At 44.7% G+C, this 15131-nt stretch overlaps 1 long non-coding RNA gene across 3 annotated transcripts in view; it reads left to right on the forward strand.

Moving 5' to 3' along the window:
* Positions 1-5570, forward strand: part of LOC144770569 (uncharacterized) — a 123729-nt gene extending 118159 nt beyond the window's left edge. For all 3 annotated transcript variants that reach the window (XR_013598928.1, XR_013598929.1, XR_013598930.1), the window contains 3 exons: positions 2707-2784; positions 3084-3161; positions 3922-5570. This is a non-coding gene — a long non-coding RNA (uncharacterized LOC144770569). The remainder of the gene's footprint in view (positions 1-2706; positions 2785-3083; positions 3162-3921) is intronic.
* Positions 5571-15131: the final 9561 nt, after the last annotated feature.

A 15131-nucleotide genomic window follows, 5' to 3' on the forward strand; every position in this document is an offset into this window, starting at 1 on the left:
TACAGGCCGTCCGTTTTAATAAAGCGTTTGATTTTCATGCTTATTTTAAAACATTACCCTTTGCTAATAGTCAAAGCCTAGGACTGGGCATGATCTGAAACGATGTTGTATCCAGGCTTCTAACAAATTAAGTACAAAAATAAGATGAATTTGGCACATCCACAACTTCCACTTTAGCAGCAACTGTTCACATAAAATGCCTTCAGAGACCGATGCCAAGGGCTGATTAACAGGAATGGCAGGAAGAGGAAGGGAAGTCGCTGTCCTCGCGGTTCCCACCTGTGCTCACTGCCAGCCACGGAGGAGGCCTCAAGGAAAGCGCAAGTATTCCTGACGTGCATTGGGGATTAATTGCCATGGTTTCCAGCCAAACCAACTGTTGGAAAAAGGCATTTGAGTCGGTGGGGCCTTGGCAGTCAAAGAAGAAAAGTCTCGCTGGCGCATTAGCGCGTTTCAGTGAAAAGGTGCAAACTGTGAATTGGGACCCGGTGTTTACAGACTGTGCTGCACATATGTTTCTGCGTCTGTGTGCGCAGCTTTCACAGTTCCTCTGTGTTTGTGCTTATATTATGTGTATTTGTATCTTGCATGCATCACACTTAAGGTTCATGGCAAATTAGATGGGCTTAGCATAGCTAACTAAATAAGTAAAACAAGACATGTGAAAACAAAAAAAAATGACATCTTTTATCGTAATCAGTGTTTCAAAATGTAAGAATTTTGGTCCATTGATACTCCTTGTTAGACGAGCTTGTAGGTCTCGCTCTACAACGCATGTTTCTCAAGACAATTGTTATCAATTGTATAAAATGTTCATAGAGTGGATTTCAGATGTGGCTTGACGGCACAGCTTTCTGCAAGATGTATTGTGGGCAATTCCTTAAAATATATAGAGGATATTGTTGGGCTCAGCCCAGAGGAGTACTGGTCTCTCACCTCATGCTATTTATTGGCAATGTAGTGTATCGATAAAAACTTCCAGGAAGTGCCTGATTGGCATAATGTAGGCCCCCAGCAGCGGCCGCCCCACTGGAGGAGCTGGGGACTGCAGGAGATGAAGTGTATAATGATTACAGCATGGCAGGAGACCTGTCCTTAGTAAAGAAACTAATAAAAGGACACAGGTGTTTTCACAGTTACCAAATCGACAAACCTACTGCAGTCTTACGGGCTGACCACTGCAACCCAATAGCCACTGGATCAGACTCTTGTTTAACTACTGCAGAAACCGTCAAAAGAAGACAATGAAGCATACAATGTCCTTGCCGCTATATGTCACCCATCACCTCACATTTTTTCATGTTTAAAATGTCCTCATTGTTCTCAAGGTAATCCCATGTGTGCTATATAATCAATCACCATCTCATTGTTTGTACACGTGCCTTATGGCTTTTACATTACTTTTTCACAAGTTATTTTTGATTCCTCACTTTTTTTATGCTGTTACCATTTCCAAACAACTAAGATCCCTTCATCGTTGAAATTTTCTCTCTAAACACTTCTCCCTTCACCCCTAAATCCTTTGTCGTAAACCCTTCATTTATAACACTTCCCCATTCAAACTTAAACATTCCATCCTTCATCCCTAAATTCTTCAGCTATCATTCTTAAACCTTTCAAACGTTCGCCCTTAAATTGTTCATCCCTAATCCCTTTCCCTTCCGCCCTACATCCTTTGCTCTTAAACTCGTTATCGTTAGAGCCTTCAACCCTAAACCCTATACTTTTTACTCATAAAACGCTTCCCTTCACTCCTAAATTCTTCCCACTTCAAACCTGAACCCTTCATACTTTTGCCGCTTACCTTCAAACACTTAGGTGTACACCCCTGAATAAACCACAGCCCATTCTTCCCTGTTTACCTCTAAACCTTCCACTCCCTAAGCTGTGACTCCAAATTCATTTACCCTTAATTCACTCTAAATCCTTCACCCATAATTCGCCCATAAATCCTTCACCCTTGTGTCAGAGCGCTTTACATAAGAACCAGTTGCAAAACATAAGGACTTTGGGTTGGATTACATGCGTTACATAAAAGATACAAATAGAAAAAGATTGCAATTGTACAAGATGTAAAGTCACACAAAGAAGAGACTGTTGATTATAGTTATCGCTATATACATAGGGAAGGGATATGAATGGATATACTGCAAGAGTCACAGGAATGGTAGAGTACAAAGGTCTACTGCATATACTAGTGATTACAGTTATCTCTATATACAGAAAAGCTGAGTTATATTTAGAGGGGTCGGAGGGGGATGCAGTGGGTGGATGGATGCATGATGGATGGGTGGATGGATGCATGATGGATGCGTGAATGGATGGCTAGATGATGCATGGATGGGTGGGTGGATGGATGAGTTGGTGGCTGGGTGGGTTGGTGGATGGATGGGTGGATGGATGGATTGGTAGGTGGATGGGTTGGTGGATGGGTTGGTGGGTGGATGGGTTGGTGGGTGGATGGGTTGGTGGCTGGGTGGGTTGGTGGATGGATGGGTGGATGGATGGGTTGGTGGGTGGATGGGTTGGTGGATGGGTTGGTGGGTGGATGGGTTGGTGGATGGGTTGGTGGGTGGATGGGTTGGTGGATGGATGGGTTGGTGGATGGAATGGTTGGTGGATGGGTTGGTGGATTGCATAAATTGGTGATGGATTGGCTGGATATACCCTACGTTTGACTAATCTCTATTTTGTCTCTTAAAATAGGCCGTCACCATCGCGAAGCTTTGTGTGGATATCCAAACACTAAGAACAACGCCATTCAAAGTGTAAATATCGATACAGGTACAATAATGGTATTTCCAAATGACTCTTACGACACGAAATTGTGTCTGGAAGCAATGGGTTGCATAGTACCATGGCATTTAATTTCATTGCTGTTTGGTGTAGTAGGCGTCTAATAATGGCACGGCAAACTAATCGTTTTTTGGTTGCTGATAGAAATTGCTAGGTTTCGTAGAAGTCTTGTAGTAGAGTACTTATAACATGTAACACATTTTAACACTTGCAACTGCAAAATGTGTAGTTGAAAGACCTAAGTAATAATGCCACCGCAAACCTTTTTTTTTTACTTCCTGTTACAGAGTTGTAAAAGTAACGGAGGTGCAAGTCAAGCGAAGATTTTGGGTTTCTAAGCTAAGTGCAGCAGAGTAGCACAAAAGGTAAACAAGCATTTGCAATGCAATAGGTCTCGCATTAGGATTTATTTGTCCAGGACATGACAAATTTGTTATTTATGTGTTTTGTTTGGAAATTGTGAAATTAATAGCTTTGTCATTAACAATGGTAATACTTGTATTTCTGGACAATGTGACACCTATAGCCTTTTCAATGCAACATGTTTTGGATTGACGTCACTTACAAGCATTGATGTTACATTCCAGGTTTTTATAATAAAATAATACTTTTCTAAATAAAAGTTATTGTAATTTATAATGGCAATAGCTTAAACTTTAGTAGCTAATTTTGGGGAGATTATGTTCATTTTTTTTATCGCGACTAAAATATCCGAACATAAGTGAAATATCAACTTTTTTTGCTGGCATTTCTAATAAAGCTTGAAACATTGAGGGAACATATTTGAACCAGTTGTTGAATGCTTGCACAGGAGCAGAGGTTGAGGGAGAGGACTGTTGCGTGAGTTGGAGGGGCCTCAGGCACGGGCCTTTCATCCTTCTGGGGCCGATTGGGATGGAGGTATACTGCCACGGGCGCAGGGGTGTATGCAGTGTTGTAGGCATTTAGCGTCCAGCATTAGGAAAAATGTGTCTTTCTTATGATTTTTAAAATGCATGTTTTTGTTTGTTTCCTACAGCAAATGTCTTTCTTATTATTTTTAAAATGCATTTTTTGTTGTCTTCCTACCGCAAATGTCTTTCTTATCATCATTTTTAAAATGCATGTTGTATTTTTTTTCTACAGCAAATGTCTGATCCAAAGATGGCGCAATATATCACGTCAAGCAGAGGAAACCGCCTACTCATACACAGCGGTTATATATATTGCAAGGAGAGAAATTCTGAGCCACGGGGTCATTGAAAGTGTGTGCAATATTACTCAAGGCATTGCAGAGGACGAGCGGTTACTCTGGGTGAGTCTGTTTTAAGAAGCACAGACCATAACCACTCAGCCTCTGCAACTGCTATTGAAGTTATAAAATCGATAAATGAGATGAAAAGATTGCAGGCAACTCCAATGACCCTTGTGGTGCCATTTTAAGGGAGGTATCACAACATATTACTGAACATGTGGCTAGTAGTATGCCTGCCATCCCCAACTTAAATAGAATGATCCAACGTAAGAAACACGCGAATCAACCAAAACGCTTGGCACCACAAACTTTTGGGGATATTACAATTCCTGCTGAACTCTGTGTTATCGTTTCAAGTGAACAGTTTATTATGTATGACAATGACAATTGTCATAAGCGCATTATAATATTTAGCACCCCCCGTAATCTTAACCGCTTGGAGAACAGTGATGTGTGGATGATGGCTGGGACCTTTAAAAGCACGCCCACCCCTTTCACCCAAATCTACACCATTCACGGGTACGTTAACGACATTGTAGTTCCTTTAGTATACAGTTTACTACCAGACAACCAATCCTCAACATATACTGAGTTTTTGTCAGTCCTAAAATCTAAAATCCCGAACAAAAGTCCGAGAAAAGTAATCATGGACTTTGAATTACCCATGATAAATGTTGTAAAGAAATTGTACATGGATACCCAAATACAAGGATGTTGTTTCCACTTTTCTCAGGTTATTTGGCGCAAAATTAAAAAAACATCCCTTATTGAGGATTATGTGTCTGATAGTAAATTACAGTTTGAGCTTAAAAAACTAGCTGGACTTTGCTTAGTTCCTCCTAATAGTGTAGACGAATACTACACATCGATTACAGAGTCTGATTACTTTATGGTAAACAAAGACAAATTGGCACCATTATTAAATTATTTCGAAGACACATGGATTGGGCATCTAAGCAGGTCGGGTTGCCGGAGGAAACCACGTTTTCTTGTGGACTGGTGGAACTGCTACTCCACCTGCTTAGAAGGAGGAGCAAAGACAAACAATGCCCTAGAGGGTTGGCACAACTCTTTAAACAAAAGTATTGGCAAACCGCACCCTAATTTCTACAGTTTTCTTGAGATTTTGAAAAAGGAGCAAAGTTACCAGGAAATGCGCATGTCACAGTGTTTAGCAGGTAACCTACATCCACGTGTTTGCCCCCGCTCTGTCCGACTTTTGGCAGTATTAAAACTTTTCACCTTGTCTGTGCCTTCTGACAACCTATCTTTCATCGCACATGTACTTAATTCCTTTGGGTAAAAAAGTTGGCACTTGTCTATGTTGGATTTCATCATCTGAATCCTTACTGTTGTGTACCATAATCCTATCTGTAAATTGTACACCCTATCTTCTTTAAGTATTTTCATGGATATGTACTATTCTTTAATTGTTAATGGAGTATGTCATTTTTTTTGGTTGTAATTTTTTTTGGCTATTACTTACCTAGTAAGTTTGTAAGTATTTGGTATCAATGCAATGTAAAGCAAATAAAAATGTCCAAACGTGTTTATTGTGTTTTTTTGTATGTGACATTACATATCACCTTCATTTATATTTTAGAATTACACATTGGCTTAATTTTTGCATGGGTAAAGCAGATTTCGCACAATAGATGTTGTCTACTGGAGCGTGACGCTTCGCCAGGCGCGCGCTTGGCCTCACTCACCGCCCCCATCTGCGCGGCTGAGCAGATCAATTTGCTGTGAATTCACAGAAAAAACACATCCACCCACCCACCCACCCACCCACACATCCATCCACCCACACATCCATCCACCCATCCATCCATCCCCCAGCCCCCATACATGCATCCTTCCACCCCTCACCCAGCACTCATACATCCACCCATCCACCCATCCACCCATCCATCCATCCATCCATCCATCCATCCATCCATTCATCCATCCACCATCCATTCATCCATCCATCCACCCATCCACCCACCCACTCACCACACACACATCCATCCACCCAGCCACCCATAAATATTGACACCTGCGCCATTAGTGATAGGCTTTGAATACTGCGCCATTAATAGAAAGCCCGTTTTGCATTTAAAATCATATTAATAAAAACCAACAAAGAAAAAAGACAACTGATCGCATTTGTTTGGCATGTACGTGACGTGATCATTTGCAGTCTTCATTTTTTAGACGTGATTAGTTGCAGTCTGTTTTTGTTTAGACAGCCATCCATTCATCCATCCATCCAACCACCCACTCACCACACACACACCCACCCATCCAGCCACCCAGCACTCATACATGCATCATTCATGCATTCATCCATCTATATAAAATAATAGCAACATAGCCGCTGGTTTGCAGTCTGCAACTGTGACGTTTTTTTAATGATTTTTTAATGGCATGTGACAGTCTGCATTTCGATTTTTGAATGTTGTTACCATCCATCCATCCATCCATCCCCCAGCACCCACCCATCCAGCCATCCAGCCACCATCCACCCATCCAGCCATCATGCATCCATCCATTATTCATCATGCATCCATCCACCCATACACCCATCCATCCATCCATCCCCCCAGCACCCATACATGCATCCATCCACCCCCCACCCAGCATCCATCTGCCATCCATTCATCCATCTACCCACCCACTCCATCCACCCAGCACCCATACATGCACCCATGCATCCATCCACCCATACACCCATCCATCCATCCAGACAGCCATCCATTCATCCATCTGCCATCCATTCATCCATCCATCCATCCACCCACCCACTCACCACACACATATCACCCATACATGCATCAATCCCCCCCACCCAGCATCCATCCACCATCCATTCATCTATCCACCCACCCCAACATAGCCGCTGGTTTGCAGTCTGCAACTGTGACGTTTTTTAATGATTTTTTAATGGCATGTGACAGTCTGCGTTTGGATTTTTGAATGTTGTTACCATCTATCCATCCATCCCCCAGCACCCACCCACCCAGCCATCCAGCCACCATCCACCCATCCACCCATCATGCATTCATCCATTATTCATTCATGCATCCATCCACCCATCCACCCATCCATCAATCCATCGCCCAGCACCCATACATGCATCCATCCACCCCCCACCCAGCATTCATCTGCCATCCATTCATCCATCCACCCACCCACCCACTCCATCCACCCAGCACCCATACATGCACCCAAGCATCCATCCACCCATACACCCATCCATCCATCCAGACAGCCATCCATTCATCCATCCGCCATCCATTCATCCATCCATCCACCCACCCACTCACCACACACATATCATCCATACACCCATCCATCCATCCATCCAGACAGCCATCCATTCATCCATCCGCCATCCATTCATCCATCCCCCAGCACCCATACATGCATCCATCCCCACCCCACCCAGCATCCGTCTGCCATCCATTCATCCATCCACCCACCCACTCCATCCACCCAGCACCATACATGCACCCATGCATCCATCTACCCATACACCCATCCATCCATCCATCCAGACATCCATCCATTCATCCATCTGCCATCCATTCATCCATCCATCCACCCACCAACCACACACATATCACCCATACACCCATCCATCCATCCATCCAGACAGCCATCCATTCATCCATCCGCCATCCATTCATCCATCCCCCAGCACCCATACATGCATCCACCCCCCCACCCAGCATCCATCCGCCATCCATTCATCCATCCACCCACCCCAACGTAGCCGCTGGTTTGCAGTCTGCAACTGTGACGTTTTTTAATGATTTTTTAATGGCATGCGACAGTCTGCATTTCGATTTTTGAATGTTGTTACCATCCATCCATCCATCCCCCAGCACCCACCCATCCAGCCATCCAGCCACCATACACCCATCCACCCATCATGCATCCATCCATTATTCATTCATGCATCCATCCACCCATACACCCATCCATCCATCCATCCCCCAGCATCCATACATGCATCCTTCCACCCCCCACCCAGCATCCATCCGCCATCCATTCATCCATCCACCCACTCCATCCACCCAGCACCCATACATGCACCCATGCATCCATCCACCCATACACCCATCCATCCAACCATCCATCCAGACAGCCATCCATTCATCCATCCGCCATCCATTCATCCATCCATCCATCCACCCACCCACTCACCACACACATATCACCCATACACCCATCCATCCATCCATCCATCCAGACAGCCATACATGCATCCATCCCCCCCACCCAGCATCCATCCGCCATCTATTCATCCATCCACCGACCCACTCCATCCACTCAGCACCATACATGCACCCATGCATCCATCCACCCATACACCCATCCATCCATCCATACATACATCACCCAGCCCCCATACTTGCATCTATCCACCCTCACCCAGCACTCTTACATGCATCCATCCACCCATACATCCATCCACCCATCTACCCATACACCCATCCATCCATCCATCCATCCAGACAGCCATCCATTCATCCATCCGCCATTCCATCCGCCATCCATTCATCCATCCGCCATTCCATCCGCCATCCATTCATCCATCCATCCACCCACTCACTCACCACACACACACGCACCCATCCAGCCACCCAGCACTCATACATGCATCATTCATGCATTCATCCATCTATAAAAAATAATAACAACATAGCCGCTGGTTTGCAGTCTGCAACTGTGGCGTTATTTTAATGATTTTTTAATGGCATGTGACAGTCTACATTTACGTTTTGCCATTAACAAAAATCCCGTTCTGCATCAGCATTTTTACAATGAAAACCGTTCTGCATTTTGCTGTGACACTCACTATGACGTTATTTTACTGATTTTTTAATGGCATGTGACAGTCTGCATTTCGTTTTTTGAATGTTGTTACGTTTTGCCATTAACAAAAATCCCGTTCTGCATCAGCATTTTTACAATGAAAACCGTTCTGCATTTTGCTCTGACACTCACTGTGACGTTATTTTAATGATTTTTTAATGGCATGTGACAGTCTGCATTTCGTTTTTTGAATGTTGTTACGTTTTGCCATTAACAAAAATCCCGTTCTGCATCATCATTTTTACATTGAAAACCGTTCTGCATTTTGCTCTGACAAATCCCATTTTGCCATTAACATCGCATGCATTGTAATTCCATGCGATGTTAATGACATCGCGCCGTTGTAACATGCGTACTAAAAGCATGCGATGTGAACGACGATGCGATGTCAAAGTCGCAGTGCGATAGCACCGCGATGTTTTGACCCCGATGCGATGGGTGTTTCCCGTTTCTGTGAGAGGATCCGTTCAATGTCCAGAAGTGTCTGATTTCAGGAGGTCATAGACCCAGTACTTATACCCAAAAGTGCATTTAATGTATGGGGTGACTTCAAAAGAACTCTTTGAAGTGCACAAGAATCCCTTTCAACCCAGTCCTGTCTGCCAGGCTAGCCTTGTGCTTTGTGCGAGGGCAGGACACAGCCTATACTGATGTAAGTGTGAGTCACTTCTCCACTTTCCTGGCTAGGAATGTTATCAGAGTGCAGATGAGTGCAGATGAGTCCTCTGTCATGCAAAGCTTTTCCTGTGTTTGTGGTTGTCTAGAGGGAATGCACAAAGTGTAGCTATCGACCCACCCAAACGTGTATTGGAGACAGGCTGTCAGGCACAAAGAGCAGTAAGTACAGAGAAATGTTCGCTTTCTAAAAGCGGCATTTCTAAAATAGTAATGTTAAATCCAACTTCACCAGTAAGGAGGATTTATCATTGCCATTCCAAACATATAATCTGATCTTAGGGGGTCATTGACCCAGTATGTATATCCAAAAGTGACTTTGATGTTGGGGGTGACCTGAAATGAGTTCTCTGAAGTAATCAAGGATCCCTTTCAACCCAGTCTTGTCAGCCAGGCTATTTGTGGGGGATAATCACTCCTTTGTGTATGGAGAGATCACTGGCTATTGGAGTGTAATTGTCAGCCCCTCCCATTCCTCCCTGCCCAGGAAGACCTATCAGAATGCAGATGAATGCAGATGAGTTCTCAGAATGCAGATGAGCATCATCTTTCTATGTTTGTGGCTGTCTAGAGGGAATGAACAAAGTATTTATCATTACCATTCCAAACATGGGAAACATGAAAAAGCTACTCCTCTCTGATTATGAATTACAGCTTAAAAGTGTATTAAGGAATTCCCAAAGCTGGCCTATGAGAAGCGGAGGCCTAATAGTAGTGAAAAATAAAATAGACTGTTTGTCACTACCAGGACATGCAAAGCATAAAGATGCATGCCCTCCAATTTACTTACATAGCTCCCTGAACTTAGGGTTACTCAGTGCCTACTTTAGGAATGGCATATGTAATAAAAGGGAGGTTTAAGGGTTGGCAGGTAGTTTTAAATGCCAAATCGAAGTAGCAGTAAACTGCACACAAAGACACTACTGTGGCAGGCCTTAGACAGGTTTGAAAGGCTCCTTGTGTGATTGCCTCAATGAGTGCTGCCGGCCCACTAGTAGCATTTGAAGTACAGACCCTGTGTATGTGATATACCATATACAAGAGACTTACTAATACAACAAATATTCCAATCAGGTATACACCATGTCATCATGCTTGTGGGAGAATCACATGCACTTTAGCACTCGTCAACAAAATGAATCAGCAAAAACATTAGGCAAAAGGCAAAATGTTGGCAGAAAGACCACACTAAGGATGAGAGGTCTAACACATGTACCCTTCACAAGTGGAATTTGGGGTGATATACCAACCTCTAGAGAGTTCTCATGTCTAATGCGGAAAAACCTGGTCAGACCATCAGCAGTGGTGTGGTCTACTCATGTTCTCTGTTGCACCCTGAAGTCCATACCCTGTATGGAAATGGACCACCTAAACAGTTCTGGATTCTCACCCCTCATTTGCATGAGACAACTGAGGGGCCTGTGGTCAGTCTGAATCAGGAACTGAGTGCCAAACATGTATGGCCTCAACTTCTTCAGGGCCCAGGTCACAGCAAACCGCCTCACTCAATAGCACTCCACTTCTGGTCCCAGAGGAGTAACCACATGCAAATGAAAGCTGCAGGTTGGTCTAGGCCCTCCTCATTAAGTCTGGGTTTCGGGGTACAGCCAGGCCATGATGGTTTTAGTTAGACCTGTCATCCTTAGGGTGGTCTTTCCACAACATTTTGCCTCTCATTTTTGCTGATTCTTTTATTTGGCCTTAGGAGTCTGAGCACTTTTTCCGCTGCTAACCAGTTCCAGAGTGCATGTGCTTCTCCCCTAAACATGGTGACATTGGTGTCTACCTGATTGCTATGTTTTGTTGTACTGGTAGGCCCCTTGTAAAGTTACATACCATATACCCAGGGCATGTACTGCAAATGCTACTAGTGGGCTGCATCACTGATTGTGCCACTCACATAGGTAGTCTTTTAAACCTGTTACAGGCTTGCCACTGCAGTGCCTGTGTGTGCAGTATACTGCCACAGCGTCTTGGCATTTAAAACTACTTGCCAAGCCTTAAACTCTCCTTTTTCTACATATAAGTCAAGCCTAAGGTAGGTCCTAAGTAACCCTAAGAGCAAGGTGCTGTGTAAGTAAAAGGTAGGACATGTTACTTTATGTTTTGCATGTCTTGGTAGTAACAAACAGCCTATTTCTCTTTTCACTACTGTGAGGCCTAATCCTTTTATATGCCAGCATCGGGAATCCCTTAACATCTTTTTAAGCTGTAATTCTTGATCAGAGAGGAGTAGCTTTTTATGTTTCCTATGTTTGGAATGGTAATGAGAAATCCTCCTTACTGGTGACGTTGGAGTTAACATTACTATTTTAGAAATGCCACTTTTAGAAAGTAAACATTTCTCTGTACTTATTGTCAAGATTACGCTCCACAGGATCCGGTCGTTGCTAATGGGGGTCCACCTCCTAACGTTACCAGCTCCCTGATCTGATAATACAGGGAATTGGAACCATTAGGCGAGGGATGTCAGGAACGGGGAGGGGACTGCTGGGACAAAGGCTCTGAAACGATATAAGAACAGAATAAATGGTTAAACAATGCATAGTAACAACATGGCTACTCTCATCAATTCTCGCTATGAGGGAAATGCCTGATGTCACATAAACACACCTGAAACCCAGAGCCAGCAAACACCCAGCAAGGATAACAAAAAAACAACGAATGAGTCTTCTGCACTCAAATATAAGAGAGCCTACTGACTTCCAGCAACCTTTCTGAAGTTCAGCAATAGTTAAGTACTCCAATCGTTTCTTAGGACTGAAACAAGGTTACGAACACCTGGTATATTATAGAGCCATATCCAGACATTGTTCAAAAGGAAAGGTGATAGGGTGTTCCCAAGAGAAGACAATACACACGGCAGAATGTAGTAACCACCACAATACTCCGCTGTATAAGAGAAACAAAGTACAAACAAGGGCTCACGGCAGCAAGTGGTTAGCCAACACACCATACTCCGCTACAAACGCAGAATGATTAATCATCAACGGTAGCGCGTGGCAGGACACACACTGCGCTCCACACACAAGAAGGAAGCCTTTGATGCTACGGTAACATGTAGTAACTACCACTATGTTCCGCAGTGGTATCGTACTTATCAGGATCCCAACAGAGACGCGTGGACAGCCGACTCACAGCGTTCTGTAAACTGTCACGAGCGCAGCCGCGCTGGAACAACTCGGAGTACCGAGAACAGGAGAAATGCTGAAGAAACAATGGTAACGTGTGGTCGGCCGACACACAACGTTCCGTTGTTGGGAAGGGGAGGCAGCAGCACGTCGTCCACACACCCACTGCCGCACCGAGGAATACGGAAGCCTCCGAAGACTCAAGGCAGGAAGCAACAAAGAAAGAAACTCGAGACCCGCTCCAACGGACCTCTAAACAATGGCAACGGGAAACAAACAGAATAACGCGCATCCGCTTCTGTGCGTGATGTCGCTAAGTACCTTCCTGAAGCGAAGGCTCATGGGAAATGTAGTTTTAATCCTCAGGTAGGCGAGAAGGGTACCTGAACCCTGACAGTAGGTCCTCCTCCTCAGCGCCTCCTAGGGCCAGGCTTAGCTGGGAACCGAGCATGAAATCGACGTACAGCCGCAGGAGCATGAACGTTGTGACGCGGCTCCCAAGTGTCATTCTCGGCCGAATACCCTTTCCAGGCAATCAAGTACCACAGGACACCACGTTTCCATTTAGAGTCACCAATGCATTTCACCTCGTATTCATCCCCACCATCGCCCAGAACCGGAGGAGTGACCCTCCTGACACACGACAAGGCAGGTTTTAGAGGCTACTGTGGAAAACGAATATATGATGATACAACGAATTCCGTTGCAACGCATGCCTTTACCACGCATGCGTTACAACGGAATTCGTTTAGCACGCATAAACCTTTCACCGACTATTTGCGTGGTGACGTCATACGTCGTTAAAAGAAAACGGCATTTTTTTACCGATTTCTCTTAATCGACTCTGATGCCGACGTGACTTGTTTTATTTGGGGGGGAGACCCCCCCAAGCCCCCCCCCTTTTTTTTTTTTACTTTTACCACATATGCCTTTACTACAAACATCGTAGTAAAGGCATGCGTGGTAAAGGCATTAGTTGTAACCACGCATGCGTTGTACTGCATGCGTGGTTAAAGATTTCGTGGAAACGGCTTCGTTGTAAAAGCCGTTTCCCGTGGAAAACAGGGTGGATCCGCAGACTTGCAGGCAATTTCAACTTGAAGGCCACAGGGTTCACCTTTTTAATGATGACATACGGACCAATGAAACGAGGATGAAACACACTTCGCAGTTTGAAAAACAAAAAAAACAACGAATGAGTCTTCTGCACTCAAATATAAGAGAGCCTACTGACTTCCAGCAACCTTTCTGAAGTTCAGCAATAGTTAAGTACTCCAATCGTTTCTTAGGACTGAAACAAGGTTACGAACACCTGGTATATTATAGAGCCATATCCAGACATTGTTCAAAAGGAAAGGTGATAGCGTGTTCCCAAGAGAAGACAATACACACAGCAGAATGTAGTAACCACCACAATACTCCGCTGTATAAGAGAAACAAAGTACAAACAAGGGCTCACGGCAGCAAGTGGTTAGCCAACACACCATACTCCGCTACAAACGCAGAATGATTAATCATCAACGGTAGCGCGTGGCAGGACACACACTGCGCTCCACACACAAGAAGGAAGCCTTTGATGCTACGGTAACATGTAGTAACTACCACTATGTCCGCAGTGGTATCGTACTTATCAGGATCCCAACAGAGACGCGTGGACAGCCGACTCACAGCGTTCTGTAAACTGTCACGAGCGCAGCCGCGCTGGAACAACTCGGAGTACCGAGAACAGGAGAAATGCTGAAGAAACAATGGTAACGTGTGGTCGGCCGACACACAACGTTCCGTTGTTGGGAAGGGGAGGCAGCAGCACGTCGTCCACACACCCACTGCCGCACCGAGGAATACGGAAGCCTCCGAAGACTCAAGGCAGGAAGCAACAAAGAAAGAAACTCGAGACCCGCTCCAACGGACCTCTAAACAATGGCAACGGGAAACAAACAGAATAACGCGCATCCGCTTCTGTGCGTGATGTCGCTAAGTACCTTCCTGAAGCGAAGGCTCATGGGAAATGTAGTTTTAATCCTCAGGTAGGCGAGAAGGGTACCTGAAACCTGACAGTAGGTCCTCCTCCTCAGCGCCTCCTAGGGCCAGGCTTAGCTGGGAACCGAGCATGAAATCGACGTACAGCCGCAGGAGCATGAACGTTGTGACGCGGCTCCCAAGTGTCATTCTCGGCCGAATACCCTTTCCAGGCAATCAAGTACCACAGGACACCACGTTTCCATTTAGAGTCACCAATGCATTTCACCTCGTATTCATCCCCACCATCGCCCAGAACCGGAGGAGTGACCCTCCTGACACACGACAAGGCAGGTTTTAGAGGCTACTGTGGAAAACGAATATATGATGATACAACGAATTCCGTTGCAACGCATGCCTTTACCATGCATGCGTTACAACGGAATTCGTTTAGCACGCATAAACCTTTCACC

This window comes from Lissotriton helveticus, chromosome 1_1 (genome assembly GCF_964261635.1).
Source record: "Lissotriton helveticus chromosome 1_1, aLisHel1.1, whole genome shotgun sequence".
Taxonomy (NCBI): Eukaryota; Metazoa; Chordata; class Amphibia; order Caudata; family Salamandridae; genus Lissotriton; species Lissotriton helveticus.